Here is a 17,211-nt window from a genome sequence, read left to right as displayed (position 1 = left end):
TCGCATTCAGGTACACCTATCAAACGTAAATTTGGTCTTTTCACATAGTCCCACATTTCTTGGAGACTTTGCTCATTCCTTTTTATCCTTTTTTCTCTAATCTTTTCTTCACGTTTTATTTCATTAAGTTGGACTTTGACCTCTGATATCCCTTCTTCTGCTTGAACAATTTGAGTGTTTAAACCTGTGCATACTTCTCGGAGTTCCTGTATTGTATTCTTTAGTTCCTTTAATTCAGTCATACTCCGCTCTAAGTTGTCTATTCTCAATAGGATTTCATCAAACTTTTTTTCAAAGTTCCTAGTTTCTTTACGTTGGGCTACAACATGGTCTTTTAACTCACCGAAGTTTCTTATTATCCATTCCTTGAAGAGTGATTCTGTCATTGGGATGCGCTGGTTCTCTGTCAAGCCTTGTTCCATTGTTGATGTGGAACTGTGATCATCTTTAGAGGGAGAGGCGTTCTGACTTTGAGTATTCTCAGCTTTTTTACGCTGGTTTCTTCCCGTCATTGTAAATTTATCCTCCTGCCGTCTTTGAAATTACCAACTTTCAGATTAGGTCTCTTGAGTGGACGTCCAGGTTGTTAGTTCCCAGGGCCAGAGCAGCGGCGTTAAAACTGATGGTGCTTTTCTGCCCAGGATTCTCCTGTCGGGCTTCCTTCTTGTGTCGGTAGTAGGCGACTCTGCCCTCCCGGGGCTCCAAACCTCTGTCAGAAGGGGAACCGACCCTGTTTACTCTGCGCCGAGCGCTCCCGCGCTGAGGTGCCGTCACAGCTGCTGCCGGGCTCTGGTGTCCTGCTGGGGACCCCGGCTGGTCCTCCGAACCTGTTTACTTTGCTCCGAGAGCTGCCGCGCCAAGGTGCCGGCGGAACCGCTGCACCGGCCACGAGAGTCGCGCTGGCCTCCCATGTGTTTCCCCCACTGGGGGATCTCCTGCTCCGTGAGCGACCAGAATTTGTCTGAAAGTGTGGCGTCCTCTAGTTCTCCGCGCCTTCCCTGAGAGCTGCAATCCCGGGATGTTAGCGATCGGCCATCTTGGATCGTTTCCTGGTTTTACTTTCTTTGGTTTACACTTGTTTTGCAGCTCAATGCTAAATGACTTAATCACATCTCTAAATTAATGCATTGTAGTTATTTAGTTTGTGCTAAAATACTATTCTTAAAATGATAGAGAATAATTGGTTTATTTTATTGTTTTCATGATATTAATAGACTCAAGTCACACGTTCTGTTGCCTACTTAATCTTTTCTATTAAGGTACTTTTGTTAAATGTTCCATACCTCTGAAATGTGCTCTAAAGATCCTCATGGGGGGAAAAAGTAATTGACAGTCTTGAATCTCATCGATTTACACTCTTTCCTCATCTGCAAACCAATTTTAAAATCATAATAAAGTGGTAAAAGATTATGGATCTGTCAAAAGGATAAACTTACACATTTTACTAATCCTGTCAGGAAGCTTGAAATACACATCAGGTTTCTACAAGATGGTGAAAGAGGAAAAGCATGCTATTTTTGTTTTTTAAAAAATTTTTTTCTAAAGGTCAATTATTTGTGTTAATATGATACTGCAAATTTTTTGCCAAAATGTGAGGTAAGCAAACAATAAATACTCTTACCTGAATTACATGGATCCCTGGCAACAGCAATGGATACTTATAAAGGTTTGCAAACAACTATACAAGTAACTTTTTATTAAGACCCATTAAGGAGAATATCAGTCTGCAAGAAAATTTTTCATTTCGCAAGTAACAGTTTTTTCCTCAGGAATATTTTGGGAAGTCTAAATTAAGCATTTACTATTTGTTATTTATTTTAGAGACATGGTCTTTCTCTGTCACCCAGGTTGGAGTGCAGTGGCACCATCATAGCTCACTGTAGCCTTGAACTCCTGGGTTTTTTTTTTTTTTTTTTTTGCCAATCAGTTTGAGCTTATGAGGTTGCTCAGGTTAGCCTTGAACTGATGACCTCACCTTCGCAAGCGCCATGACCTCTGGCGGGAGCCACTTTGGACCACAAACTCCTGGGTTTAAGTGAAGCTTCTGCCTCAGCCTCCAAAAGTCCTGGGATTACAGGCATGAACCATTGCACCTGGCCACATTTACTATTCGGTAGCATCATTGATAATTACATTTTTGGGTCAGTTTATCTTCTACCATGCATGCACATGTTTGTTATTTTCCCATTGAGACTAAAGTTTTCCCTGTCTTCAATTATGAGAAGTGATAGGTTTGATGTTTCCTTTGTTTTCTTATGTGGTGTGTTTGCTATTCTGACTAAAGGAAAATTAAATATCGCCTACAGATTTGTACAATTACTGTACAATGATAATACTTGGAAACTACACAGATTTTTGAAACAAATTTAATCACATAGAAGACTATATGTATTATTCCATGTTTGTTTATGTGTCACAGAATTAACATATGGCCAAAAAATATATACAATTTTTGAAATTAGTGGATTTTTCATTAATTTGGATGTATATTTAATAAGGGTTTAAGCATATAAGACCTTTGCTCCCAGCACTCTTCTTTCTATTCTTCTAAAAAAGATATTAAATAAATAATATACATAAATATATGATGACAAATATCTGCAGTGAAGGAAAAAGAATATAATGAAGATCAGAACAGGAGTATGTGACTTAGATTTTGGCATGTAGGAAAGACTTTGCTGAGGAAATAATATTTAAGCTGAAACCTGAGAGATAATTTAAAGTTAGCCAGATGGAAAGTTAGGAACAAGCTTCCCAGGCAGCAGAACTGTATGCTTAAAAATTCTAAGGTGGAAAACAGCTGAAAAGTGAATTGCCAAGCACCATTTACTATAATTCTGTATACTACAAAACTATACCATGTTCTTTTCCTTTGGGCATTTTTTTGGTCTACAGAAAAACTTGTATTATCAAATAATTTATTAATAATAAATATCTGGAGAGGTGCCTATTATGGACACAAGAAGGAAGCCAGACAGGAGAATCCTGGGCAGAAAAGCATCATCAGTCTTAACGCCGCTGTTCTGGCCCTGGGAACTAACAACTTGGACGTTCACTCAAGAGATCTAATCTGAAAGTTGGTAATTTCAAATACGACAGGAAGATAAATTTACAATGATGGGAGAAACCAGTGTAAAAAGGCTGAGAACACTCAAAATCAGAACGCCTCTCCCTCTAAAGATGATCACAGTTCAACATCAACAATGGGACAAGGCTTGATGAAGAATGAGCGCATCCCAATAACAGAATCACTCTTCAAGGAATGGATAATAAGAAACTTCTGTGAGTTAAAAGAACATGTTGTAGCCCAACGTAAAGAAACTAGGAACTTTGAAAAAAGGTTTGATGAAATCCTATTAAGAATAGACAACTTAGAGAGGAATATAAGTGAATTAATGGAACTGAAGAATACAATACAGGAACTCCGAGAAGTATGCACAGGTTTAAACACTTGAATTGTTCAAGCAGAAGAAAGGATATCAGAGGTCAAAGTCGAACTAAATGAAATAAAACAAGAAGACAAGATTAGAGAAAAAAGGATAAAAAGGAATGAGCAAAGTCTCCAAGAAATGTGGGACTATGTGAAAAGACCAAATTTACGTTTGATAGGTGTACCTGAATGCGACAGAGAGAATGAATCCAAGCTGGAAAATACCCTTCAGGATATTATTCAGGAAAATTTTCCTAAACTAGCAAAGCAGGTCAACATTCAACCCCAGGTAAGACAGAGAACACCACAAAGATATTCCTCAAGAAGAGCAACCCCAAGGCACATAATCGTTAGATTCACCAGGGTTGAAACGAAGGAGAAAATACTAAGGGCAGCCAGAGAGAAAGGTCAGGTTACCCACAAAGGCAAGCCTATCGGACTTACAGCAGATCTCTCAGCAGAAACTCTACAAGCCAGAAGAGAGTGGGGGCCAATATTCAACATCCTCAAAGAACAGAACCTTCAGCCCAGAATTTCATATCCAGCCAAACTAAGCTTCACAACTGAAGGAAAAATAAAATCTTTAATGAACAAGCAAGAGATTTTATTACCACCAGGCCTGCTTTACAAGAGCTTCTGAAAGAAGCATTACACACAGAAAGAAACAACCAGTATTAGCCTTTCTAAAAGTACACCAAAAAGTAAAGAGCACCAACATAAAGAAGAATTTACATCAACAAAAGAATAAAACATCCAGTTAACATCAAATGGCAGTAACCCTAAATTTAAATCGACTAAATCCCCCAATCAAAAGACACAGCCAAAACCCAATGGCATGTTACATCCAGACCTGTTTCACATGCAAGGATACACAAAGACTCAAAACAAAGGGTTGGAGAAAGATTTACCAACCAAACGGAGAGCAAAAATAAATAAATAAACAAACAAATAAAAAGCAGGAGTTGTAATTCTCATATTGGATAAAATAGATTTTAAAGCAACAAAGATATAGTGGTAAAAGGATCAATGCAACAACAAGAGCTAACGATCCTAACACCCAGATACATAGAGACTTAGATTCAATGAGACAGAAAATTAGTAAGGATATCAAGGACTCAAACTCAGATCCGGAACAAGTAAACTTAATAAAAATTTATATAAAAATACACAAAATATACATTCTTGTCAATACCACATCACACCTACTCATAGGTTTAAATGAAACATTGATTGGCCATTATTAATACCCATTTTTTTCAGAATAAAGCAATATTTCCGTTCACCCTCCCTCTTTCTCTTCCTCTTTCTTCCTCTCCTTTAGTCATTTTTTTTTCTTTCCTTCTCTCAAAAAAAAAAAAAAAGAAATCAACTTGTAAACCTCTAGATCCAGGTCGGCAATGTCTCTCTCATTGCTTGATTTCCCTCCTTCCCTTCCTTCCCTCCCTCCCTCCCTCCCTCCCGCCTTCCTCCCTTCCTTCCTTCATCCCTTCTTTCCTCCCTCCCTTCCTCCTTCCCTCCCTTCCTGCCTTCCTCCCTTCCTCCCAAAATAATAATAATAATAATAATAATAATAATAATAAATATCTGTGTTAATTGTGTATCTCAGTAGATGAAAATTATGATCAGCACACATCTATGTATGTACACATATACATGGAATAGGCATGGCTAATTACTCTTAGAACACTTTCAGCAATTTTTTTATTCCTTAGGAAAAGAATGCTATTGACCTATTTTGCATGTAATAACATTCAAAAGGATCTCAGCAGTAGGCTTCTCTCTCTCTTCTTTTTTTTTTCTGTTTTTGAGACAGGGTTTTGCTCTATTGTCCAGGCTGAAGTACAGTAGCCCAAACATGGCTTACTGCTGCCTTGAACTTCTGGGCTCAACCTATCCTCTCGCCTTGGCCTCTCAAGTAGCTGGGACTAGAGGCATATGATACCATGCCTGGCTAATGTCTGTATTTTTTATAGAGATGGGATTTCACCATGTTGCCCAGGCTGGTCTCCAACTCCTGGGCTGAAGGGATCTGTCTGCCTTGGCCTCCTAAAGTGCTGGGATTACAAGTGTGAACCACTATACTGGCCAAGACTATGTCTTATAGACAGTACTTTTTTTTGGACAAGGTCTCACTCCATCACCCAGGGTTGAATGCAATGGCACAACCATAGTTCATTGTAACCTTGAACTCTTGGGCTCAAACAATCCTCCCACCTGAGGCTTCCCAGAAGCTATGACTCTGGGCATGTTCCACCACCCCCAGGTAAATTTTAAATTCTTAGTAGAGACAAGGTTTCATTACATTGCTCAGGCTGATCTCAAACTCTTCACTTCCAGTGATGTTCCCACCTTGGCCTCCCAAAGCACTGGGATTACAGGGATGAGTTACCCTCCCAGCCCAGATTGTACTCTAGACTGTCTAGGGAATTAATCTGGAATTTTTTTTTTTGAGATGGAGTCTCACTCTGTCATCCAGGCTGGAGTACAGTGGTGGGATCTTAGCTGACTGCAACCTCTGCCACCCAGGTTCAAGCGATTTTCCTGCCTGAGCCTCCTGAGTAGCTGGAACCACAGGTGCATGCCACCACGCCTAGCTAATTTTGTAAATTTTTAGTAGAGATGGGTTTTTACCATGCCATCAGGAGACCATCAGGAGATGGTCTCGATCTCCTGACCTCATGATCTGCCCGCCTTGGCCTCCCAAAGTGCTGGGATTACAGGCGTGAGCCACAGCACCTGGCCTCAGAGTTGAGTAGGTAGATATTTTTGTTTTTGTTGTTTTTTTTTTTGTTGTTTACTTTTTCTTCTCTGTTCACTATTAAAGTATAGGACATTAATGATTTAGTAAAAATGAAAAAAAAATGCCTGTAACTTTATTACCTGATGTGATGGTTAACACTGAGTATCAACTTGACTGGATTAAAGGATGCAAAATATTATTCCTGGGTGCGTCTGTGAGGGGTTGCCAAAACAGATTAACATTTGAGTGAGTGGGCTGGGAAAGGCAGACCCAACCATAATCTGGGTGGGCACCATCTAATCTGCTGTAGGTGGGACCAGAATGGACACAGAAAGGGGAGTACTAAACACTGGGGTCTATTGGGGGGAAAAGGGGAGGGCCAGTGGGAGGGGGAGGTGGGGAGGGATAGCCTGGGGAGAAATGCCAAATGTGGGTGAAGGGGAGAAATCCCAAATGTGGGTGAAGGGGAGAAGAAAAGCAAAGCACACTGCCATGTGTGTACCTACGCAACTGTCTTGCATGCTCTGCTCATGTACCCCAAAACCTATAATCCAATAAAAAATTAAAAAAAAAAAAAAAAAAAGGAGGCAGAAGAATGTGAAAACACTAGACTGGCCTAGCCTCCCAGCCTATATCTTTCTCCCGTGCTGGATGCTTTCTGCCCTCGAACATTGCACTCTAAGTTCTTTAGCTTTGGGACTTGAACTGGCTTCCCTGCCCCTCAGCTTGTAGATGGCCTTTTGTGGGACCTGGCGATTGTATGAGTTAATACCCCTTAATAAACTCCCCATTATATATACATCTATCCTATTAGTTTTGTCCCTCTAGAGAACCCTGACTAATACGTCTGGCTGAAGTAACAACCTCAGCTATTATTTTTTAACACTTCCCTGTAAGACTTGAAGTATAAGGCCAAATTCCCAAGATGGTGAACCACCAACCTGGAATCTTAGAAGTGGCATCTCAAAATTTTTTAGAAGCAGATGATTGCTCAGTGACCAGCCCATTCCTTCTCACCTCTTTAAAAAAAAATCAAAATGTAAGCCAAAGTTTGTTTATCTGATCCTTTATACAAGATACACTATAAGTAAGGGTAAAATATATATCCCAGTCTTGTTTACACCTGTTGTCATAGCTTAATTTTTAATGGTATTCACTTTGACTTTCAAAAGTATTCCAGTTTAAGACAATAAACTATATTGTCATTTTGCCTATAAGATCCTCAGTATAACCCATTAACAATAGCATGTCATACTGAAACCACCTAACCACTATTAGAAGTTGCCCAGCACCAGACAGTGTTTTAGTTGTAAGACATAGAAACTCTTTGTGGAACACATAAGCAAAAACTAATTTCTTGGAGACATATAGGACAACTAGCTGTATGAAGATAAAACTGAAGAATAGTGTCCCAGTGCACTGAAATGAGAATGGCACCTGCTAACAGAAACTATTGAATGGCCTCTTTAGGGTAACACAAATTGAGATATTTTGCCTCAGAGTTTCATTGTTTGTATCATTCTGCTAAGGAATCAAATTCTAAAGACAGGGGATTTGATTGATCTTGGGTCAAGTGTTCCTCTCTCTTTTGAGATGGAGTCTTGCCCTGTTGCCCAGGTTGGAGTGCAATGGCATGCGATCTCTGTTCACAGCAAACTCTGCCTCCATGTTCAGACAACTGTCCTGCCTCAGCCTCCCAAATAGCTGTGATTACAGGCACCCACTACTACTCCCAGCTAATTTTTGTATTTTTAGTAGAGACCGGGTTTCACCATGTTAGCCAGGCTGGTCTTGAACTCCTGACCTGGTGATCTGCCCGCCTCAGCCTCTTAAAGTGCTGGGATGACAGGCGTGAGCCACTGCACCTGGCCAAGTGTTCCTCTTGATGATAGGGAAGCTCAAGTACTTTAACTGGCAGTTCTACCAAATGATATGTAATGGGAAAAGTGAAATGGGATTGAAGTAGAAGGAAAGGATGCTGGGCAGGAAAACCACAAAGGTTCACCACCTACTGTCAGGTAGTATTGAGGACTCATCTCAGAGGAGGTTTCAACTGACCTGTATGATGCAGTACAGTTGAGAAATTCTCTTTTAGAGTTTGAGTTCATTCTCAAGACATAGGAAGACTTTTATGTCATCATTTAAACCAATTGTTTAAAATTTCTACATCAACTTACTTTTGCAAAATCTCTCTTCAGGTAAGAGGCATATGATGAACAACTGCTGTTTTCAGGTAAACAAATTCATCCACTTTCAACTCCTCCATGTCTTGTTTCTGTTTGGATTTGAAGATGTGCTAACCAAGGAAACACATGATAACATTAAAACAATGTTTCAGATCCATACTTCTGAATCTGGCTTCATTTAATACTCTCCACAACTAAACCCAATCCTATTTTTCCAGCTCTATCCCACCTACTCAGATATCCCAGAAAATACATCTACTCATCAATTCCAAACATGCACAATGTTTTCGTAATCCACCTGCCTTGGCCTCCCAAAATGCTGGGATTACAAGTGTAAGCCACCGCGCCTGGCCCCACAATGTTTTCTTGATCCTTTGCCTTTGTCAAAACCACCCTTTCCTTATCATATTCAATTGTGACATATCCTTCAAGGGCCAGCTCATCTTATACTTACAGTGAACAAATTTATTTTGCTTTCATAGGTCAGAAAGATCTATCTTATGTTGTAACTCTTCCTGGTAATTTCACTGTTTTGCATAAATTATATTTCATGTGAATATGTCTTATACTTCCTACAATATCAGACATTTCTTAAGAAGCAGAAATTATTTATCATAATTTTTTATATCCATAGCAGTGTGCCTTGAAATTTGTTAACTATGAGTCTAAGTTTTAAGTAGCAGTGACCAACTTCTACAGTTAAACCCAAATATTTGCTATACTCTCTGCTTAAAAAAAAAGTTAAAAATAACTTTTATACTATCTTTAATAAGTTTATTTGAGAAAGTTTCCACACCTTTAAATAGCATTGAGATATTAGCCAGTTAGACCAATTAGGTCATATACATTTACAGATTCAGAATAAGTACACTCTTCATGCATTACTCTAGTCGATGTAATTAAATGTCCTTTCATGACCTGAAAACCAGAGTGATGGTAATGTAAACAATTATAAATCTTGAAAATCCATGCATTTGAATCATTCGATTAATTTCAATGTTTACATTAAACAAAATACAAAATAACACATTCCTTTAGTTCCTTTATATTAGATAAACTATGTATACTGGCTCCTAATTTTCCTGCAATATAGGCTTGTTGACAAATCATCAAGCTTTTGGCCAGTTTTATATAAATCTTTGAAAGAGCTTAAAAAAGTCAACAGCAACTTACAAGTCCTTTACTAAAAATATCTATTTCTCTCCCAAATTTGCTTATATAATTACTGCCACGGTAGACTCATGTTCTATAATTTTTGCTAAAAGATGGTATTATAGTTTTATAATTACTGATTTCTTTCTCTCACTTTCAATAGAGTTGTTTTGTGCCTGAAAAACTATTAAACACACATTGTTAAAGGATTTAACTAAGCTGACTTCAAAAATATGTATATATAGGTCACCACTTGTCTTTTGTTCCTAATTGGTAAGTCCAAACTTTTACAGTAGTAACTTTAAAATGACATTGAAAATTCTATAAGTTTCTATCACTAGAGACTGGTGTTTGTGTATCCATGCTATTCCTATCCCTTCAAAAATTTTTCAGTTGAAGTTTTGAAGTTTATAATTTTTCTGTCTAAATTAAGATCTGTAGATATTTTGAAGCTGTATGCACTTACTTCAATATCTAGTCTAACCAATCACTTCATATAAGAATAGCTCTTTGTGATTTGACATATACACAGGAAACTGTTCAAAGCTATGGCATTGTGAGGTCAGGAGTGCATCCACTTCTCTGAATTTTAGTGACAATGTAGTTATTGAAAGCATAGTGTTCATTTAGTCTTCTATAACAGCAAACAAATATACTTTAAAAGTCCAAGGTACCATAATGCCCAGAAATGTGGCCAGGATCATACTAGAACTGCCCCAGTATTTATCAAGTATAAATATTCATATATTGTAGAAAGTTTCTATATCCACAAACATGTTAAAAAAACATATTTTTTTATGTTCAACAGCTTCTCAAATATAATGTCTTGCTTCAAGGGAGAAAAGCATTATAATATAAAAAGTAAATATGATTCTGTGTTTTGGTTCATTTTGTGTTGCTACAAGAGAATACCACAAACTGGACAATTTACAAAGAAAATACATTTATATCTCATAGTCCTGAAGGCTGGGAAGTCTACTATCAAAGTGCTAGCATCTGGTGAGGGTCTTCTTGCTTTATCATCCTCTGGTAGAGGGAGAGAAGGTGAGAGAGAGCACAAGAGAGATCAAGAGAAGAGGCCCTAGAACTCAGTTTGTATCAGGAAACCACTCCTGGTAAAACAAAACTTACCTATTTATGAGGCCTCTGAATGATTCCACCTCTTAATATTGTCACAGTGGCAACTATATTTCAACATGCATTTTGGAGGGTACGTTTAAACCATAGCACTCTCTAAACATGACAGCATCCTTGCTAAGACACCCAAAGTTTGTCTAAGTGGCCTTTGCTCTCCTTTCATGATACCTCTCTGCACACATCTCTGTGATAGTATAATTGGTTATGGCATTACACTAATAACAGTAAATCATGGATTTGATATGTACATGCTAGACAGTTTTCTTCAATTCCAAACCAACAAACACATTTATTAATGGACTTGATCTTTATGTATTGTATTAGTTTGGTAGGGCTGCAACAACAAAATGCCACAGACTAGGTGGCTAAAACCAAAGAAATTTATTTTCTCACAGTTCTGGAGGCTGGAAGTCCAAGATCAAGGTATTGGCAGGTTTGGATTTATCTGAGCCCTTACTTTGGCTTATAGGTGGGCACCTTCTCTCCGTACCCTCCCATGGCCTTTTCTCTGTGTCTCTGTATGTCCTAATCTCCTCTCCTTACAAGGACACCAGTGATGTCAGATTGGGCTCACCTCAATGAACTCACTTAATCTTTACCTCCTTAAAGGGACTATCTCCAAATCTAGTCATATTTTGAGATACTGGGAGTGAGGGCTTCAACATATAAAAATTTGGCTCAGATAAATCCAAACCTGCCAATACCTTGATCTTGGACTTCCAGCCTCCAGAACTGTGAGAAATAAATTTCTTTGGTTTAAGCCACCTAGTCTGTAGCATTTTGTTGTTGCAGCCCTACCAAACAAATAAAAATTTGGGAGAGTATGGGCGGGAAGGGAACAACTCAGTTCATAATACACTGTGTCACTAGGCAAGAAACAGTGAACAAGAAAGCAAAGGCAAATCATTTTTAAATTATCATACCCATGTGTGAAAACTTCCACTGCACCATGGCTGTTTAAGATGATGCAAAGTTTATGGCATGTAAATGGCAGGCAAAGGAAAATAAGTTTTCCCTATAATTGAAATTTTTCACCCATCCATACTGGCTTCATCAACTTTTTACCAGTAGATGCTTTTTACTCTTTAGCACGTGAGTGCTCCAGTAGAGGAATCACTTAGCATAGGGGTTTCCAAACTGTTTTGTAGAATGTGCTGCAATTCACAAATTCTTGATGTATATTTCACTTTGAATATATTTAAACTTGCATAAATGCATTACAGTTATAAAATAAAACAAAAAACAGGTCCAATTGGAACAACATTGAAAGCCAATCACATATATGATGGGTACTGCTGTGCTCAAGTGATCTTTCTGCCTCAGCCTCCTAAGCAGTTAGGATTATAGTCATGTGCCATCACATGTGATGAATTAAAAATTTTTTTTCTGTAGAGACAGGGTCCTGGTATGTTGCCCAGGCTGGTCTTGAACTCCTGGCCTCAAGCTATCCTTTTGCTTCAGCCTCCTAGGGCTGCTAGGATTACAGGTGTGAGCCATGCCCAGCTCCTTTGCATGCTTTTTGTTGTTTATTTATTTATTTAGAAATGGGGTTTTACTCTTGTTGACCAGACTGGAGTGCAATGGCACAATCTTGGCTCACTGCAATCTCTGCCTCTGGGTTCAAGAAATTCTTCTGCCTCAGTCTCCCGAGTAGCTAGGATTACAGGCATGTAATTTTGTAGGCCTGGCTAATTTTGTATTTTTGGTAGAGAGGAGTTTTCTCCATGTTGGTCAGGCTGGTTTCAAACTCCTGACCTTAGGTGATCTACCCACCTCAGTCTCCCAAAGTACTTGGATTACAGGCATGAGCCCCCATGCCCAGCCGCGTGGTTTTAAAACAATAGTTCAGATGCTGTGCACTTTTACTCATGTAAAACCACATAAAGAGGTACCATGTACACCAGGCAAGTTGTGGGTATAGTTGCCCAAGGCTTGTTCTCATGACAGTACTCCAGATATTTTGGACTGCATTTAATAAGTGAATATCTTCATGATTTGATACTTTGGTTATTTTCAGTGCTGTCATTTGAAGGGAATCTCATATGACATATATGCTCATATTTTCTTCTGATTGGACAAATCTCCAATCCTTCTATTTTCTGAGATCAGAAGTAATTTTAATACTTGCAGAACAACAGAATGAGTCCCATCTCTCATATGATGACTAGCATCCCAGTATTTCAGGGGAGAATGGGTAGGAATTCAATTGGTTTATTTTACACCTTAACTTTGGGCTTCACTTCACCTGCTGCACCATTTTTGGATCTCTTATTGGCTTACCCACTTTGCCTCAGGCTGAATACGACTCTGGGACTTTATTTTCCCAAAGCACTGCTTAAAAATGTTTGTTGTATATAATTTTACTAAAGTCTTGCTGATACAGATTGTCAATCAGAAGCCTGGTTGGAACATAAGCATGAGAAAACAAAAACTTCAAATGCAATGCTAGACTTCATTATTTTGGGGTACTTAATCAGTTCTTTCTCGCTATGAAATTTCTTATTGGTCTTGGGCCTCTGTGTGCCCACAACTTCTGCTGTGTGCCTGGGGCTTGTTTTTGTCTCATTTCTCCTTATAGCTGTACTCCCCTGACTCTATTTCAAATATCCTCGGCTGTCCACCCTCATTCCCTTGAGTTATAATTAAACAATTTCTCTTCAATTTCTCTTACTTTCTTGACAGAGGAGTAGCTCCTTCTTTACTTTGTTCATTCCTTCCTAAACATACTCTTGGTGGATCTTAGCTTTAATGGCCAAAGGGGTTTTTAACTCAAATAGGAAATAAAAATCTTCCCAATTTAAACTATGCTAATATTTTTTATAAGGCAGAAATAACTTGCCTGTTATTTGCTATAAAGAGAGTTCTTCTTTTTCTTTTTTCTATTCATACTTTTTGGTGATGTTGAAAAATATTACCTGTAAAAACATGCTATTTATTAAGAATAGAAAAATGAAGGCTGGGTGCTGTGGCTCATGCCTGTAATCCCAATACTTCAGGAAGCTGAGGAGCGTAAATCATCTGAGGCCAGGAGTTCAAGATCAGTCTGGCCAACATGGTTAAACCCCATCTCTACTAAAAATACAAAAATGATCCAGACATGGTGGCATGTGTCTCTAGCCCCAGCTACTCAGGAGGCTGAGGCGGGAGAATCACTTAAACCCAGGAGGTGGAGTTTCCAGTGAGCCAAGATGGCACCACTGCACTCCAGCCTGGGAGACAGAGTGACACTCTGTCTCAAAAAAAAAAAAAAAAAATGCAGAAAATGTAACAATGTATATAGTTACATATTAATTAACCTCAAGATAAGTCATATTATACTATGTTATCTCCAATCTACAAGTACTTGTTAAACATATTGAAAGCAATATATGAAATCTATGAAATTTATGATTTGTGATAAACAGAAAAAAAGGCATTTAGATAGGTAATTCAAAAAGAAATAATCGTCATAATTTGGTATGGGCATTTTCCTTTTATGTTAGAAAAATGTATATATAATTATATATATATAAAATATATACAAATTATATAATAAATTATAAAAATATTTTAAATGTATATAATGTTATATAAATTTATATATTATAATTGATGTCATATAAATTTATATAATGTTTACAATTATATAAATTACATAGTAAATTATATAACTGTTATATATGTATATACATATAAAATATGGAGAGATAGAAATCCATATAGGTATAGAAATGATAAACTTTTATATATAATTATAAAAAATATGAACAAAACTTTTGTATGTTTTATTAAGTAGTTTAAAAACACTGGAATTATTCTTCATGTGTCTATTTATTTCACATTCCTCAGCCTACTCCTCAGTGAATTATTCACCTCTACCTACAAAATATTTCTGGACTCTGATCCTTAACATAATCTCTATTGCTACCACCTGCAGTGACTTCTGACACTATCTACAGTTAGGACAGACTTTACAGGCATAGGGCCAAGTTCTCCACAAGACTTTCATTATTTCAGACACACCAGCCACAAGAGCTCAGAGGTTCCTAGGTTCACCCTCCCTTTTGCCCAAATAGCAACAAATTTGAAGGTTCCTACACTACCTTTTCAGGCTTCATAATTTACTAGAGCATACTCAGGAAAGGACTTTACTTCCAATTACAGTGTTATGATGGCAAAAATAATATAAATTGGACCAGCCAAAAGAAAAGACACATAGAGTGAGGTCTGAAAGAATCCCAGATTAAAGCTTCCTGTGTCTTCTCCCTATGAGTCAGTACATGTCACCTTCCTAGCACATCAATGGGTAGAAATATGTACAGAATATTGCCAACCAGGGGAACTCACCTGAGTTTTGGTGTCAAGAGTTCTTACTGGGGTTTCACAATAGGCATGGATAATTAAATTGTTGACCACCTGATTGAATTCAACCTTCAGCCCTCCCTCCCTTTCCCTGAAAGTTTAATGGTAATTTAATGGTAGGTCCCTAGATTAAATTAGCAAGAATGAGTCATCCCTGAAATTGGGATTAGACATCTATTATTTTCCTTAATTGACAGTATTAAATGCATCAGATTAAGAAAAAACAGTCTGAAATCTTTTTTCACCAATTAATAAACATATAAATGGCCATGGACCCAACTATTGACTAAAATAACACATTATTGAAAGAGTAATTTTTCTATGAGATAAAGTATCTATTTCTTATTTCAACTGCTGGATTGAATTATCATAGTAGTGTTATGGGATGATAAGGTGAAACATTTAAAAGGGGGTGGCAAACTTTTTTTTTTTTTGGTAAAAGAGTAGACAGTAAATACTTTCAGCTTTGTGAGCCATACTCTCTGTCACAACTATTCAACTATGTCATTGCACTGTAAAAATCATAAGCAACATGTAAATAAACAGGTGTTTATAATACAGTACAACTGCGTTTACCAAAATAAGCAGCAGGTGGGAACTGGCTTATAGGTGACTGCCCAATAAAAAAGAATAGGATGGTAACTGTTATTTATGTCAAGCAGAATTTTCCCAATGCAATGCTGAAAAAACTACTAAAATAAATTGGATGCTAAAGGTTATATTGTTACCAAAACAGCAGGGATTTGACCCAAGTCTTGCTGCTCACTGTACAGGAAGCCAATCACTAACACAACAAGTATTGTCAAGAAAGAAGGCTGTAATGAGATCACCTCAAGTCTCTCTCTCTGACCAACTAAAATTGGGGGTTTATATATCAGGGAAAAAGTGTAACTGTGTGGGAAAACCAGAGCTAGGAAGGGGTAAAGAAGAGGAGTTGGTCAACAAAAACAGGTGGTCAGTCAGGAAAGCAGGAATTAGGGAAGGGTAAGAAAACAGTCATGACTAATGAGGGGTCTAGCATCTCATTGTCTAGATGCAGCAATCTGGTGTATTTCAGTTCTTTGATACTTCTGAGAGCCCCCGTAGGTCATTTCCTGAGGAAGAAACTCAGATAAGACAAATGCAAGTTTCAACCTTTAAAACCAAAATGATCAATTTCTACTTTATCCAAAAAAACTGTCTGTAAGATTATTGAGTTGGTTTCAATATGAGACTTCCATCTTCTCATCAAAGAGCCTCACTGTTGTCATGGATAAAATTTGTAGAAAGTACAAGTTACACATTTGAACACATAAAATAAATTTGTTTGGAACTTCTGCTTTTAGTAAAATGGAGATTCCCAAAATATATTTCTTCCACTAATTACAGCTAAAAATGCTAGACATTATATATAAAACAAACATAATTAAGACTGAAAGGTAGAGAAAAGAAGGCGGACCATTTAGAGGTGCTGAAACCAGAGAAAAAACATGGTAGTAAATTCCCTGAGTTTTCTTTTGGCCTCATGTATCCCAGACAGAATGCTGGAAAAGTGACAAACTGGAAATATAAATAGGGGCAGACAAAAATAAACTCAATGAAAGCCAGTCCTCTGCAGCCAATTGATCAGGAAATGGAAGGTTTAGCAAGAGGGAAACATTTTACACAATAAATAACTGTTCTAATCTGGCTAAACCTCAGAGATATAACTGTGGCCCCAATCCTGCCCTCCATGACAGCAAAGGCTAAGTAAGGAGCTTAGAATTCCACTGTTCCTAACCACCTTCCTGGATAGTATCAAAGAAGGCCAAGTAGGGAGCCTGGATGTTCTTCTTCACTGGACAGTAAAGAGTACCCATTCCCACAGTGTCATTGGAGACCAAGTGGGCAGCACAGTCTTCCACCACATGCAGTGACTAGGTGGCCTTTCCCCTCTTCACCTAGGGTGGGGTCAGAGGAGGACTAATGAAGAATCAGGACATTCCCTTACACTTAAGAGATAATGAGGCCACTCCTGCCCTGCTGTCAGTGGTGGGCAGAACTCCTACACTGACCAGCAGTAAGAAAGCACTCCTGCTCTTCCCAGTCATTATGGTAACAGCAGAGGAATCATGCATCATGTCAGCAGAATGGAGTGAGAATTCCACCCATACCAGCAGAGCAAAGAAATGTGTCTTCCTTCATCTCAATGAAGGCTGAGTGAGAACTTGGACTTCCACCCCGACCTGACAGTAGCAAGGTGGCAC

General features: G+C 38.1%; 1 long non-coding RNA gene across 4 annotated transcripts in view; it reads right to left on the bottom strand.

Annotated features, from left to right (window-relative positions):
- Positions 1–17,211, bottom strand: part of LOC144578271 (uncharacterized) — a 117,936-nt gene that overhangs the window by 19,346 nt on the left and 81,379 nt on the right. For all 4 annotated transcript variants that reach the window (XR_013523742.1, XR_013523741.1, XR_013523740.1 and 1 more), the window contains one exon: positions 8,348–8,466. This is a non-coding gene — a long non-coding RNA (uncharacterized LOC144578271). The remainder of the gene's footprint in view (positions 1–8,347; positions 8,467–17,211) is intronic.

The sequence above is a fragment of the Callithrix jacchus genome, chromosome 11 (genome assembly GCF_049354715.1).
Source record: "Callithrix jacchus isolate 240 chromosome 11, calJac240_pri, whole genome shotgun sequence".
Classification (NCBI taxonomy): domain Eukaryota; kingdom Metazoa; phylum Chordata; class Mammalia; order Primates; family Cebidae; genus Callithrix; species Callithrix jacchus.
This window is presented reverse-complemented; position numbering and strand designations above follow the sequence as displayed.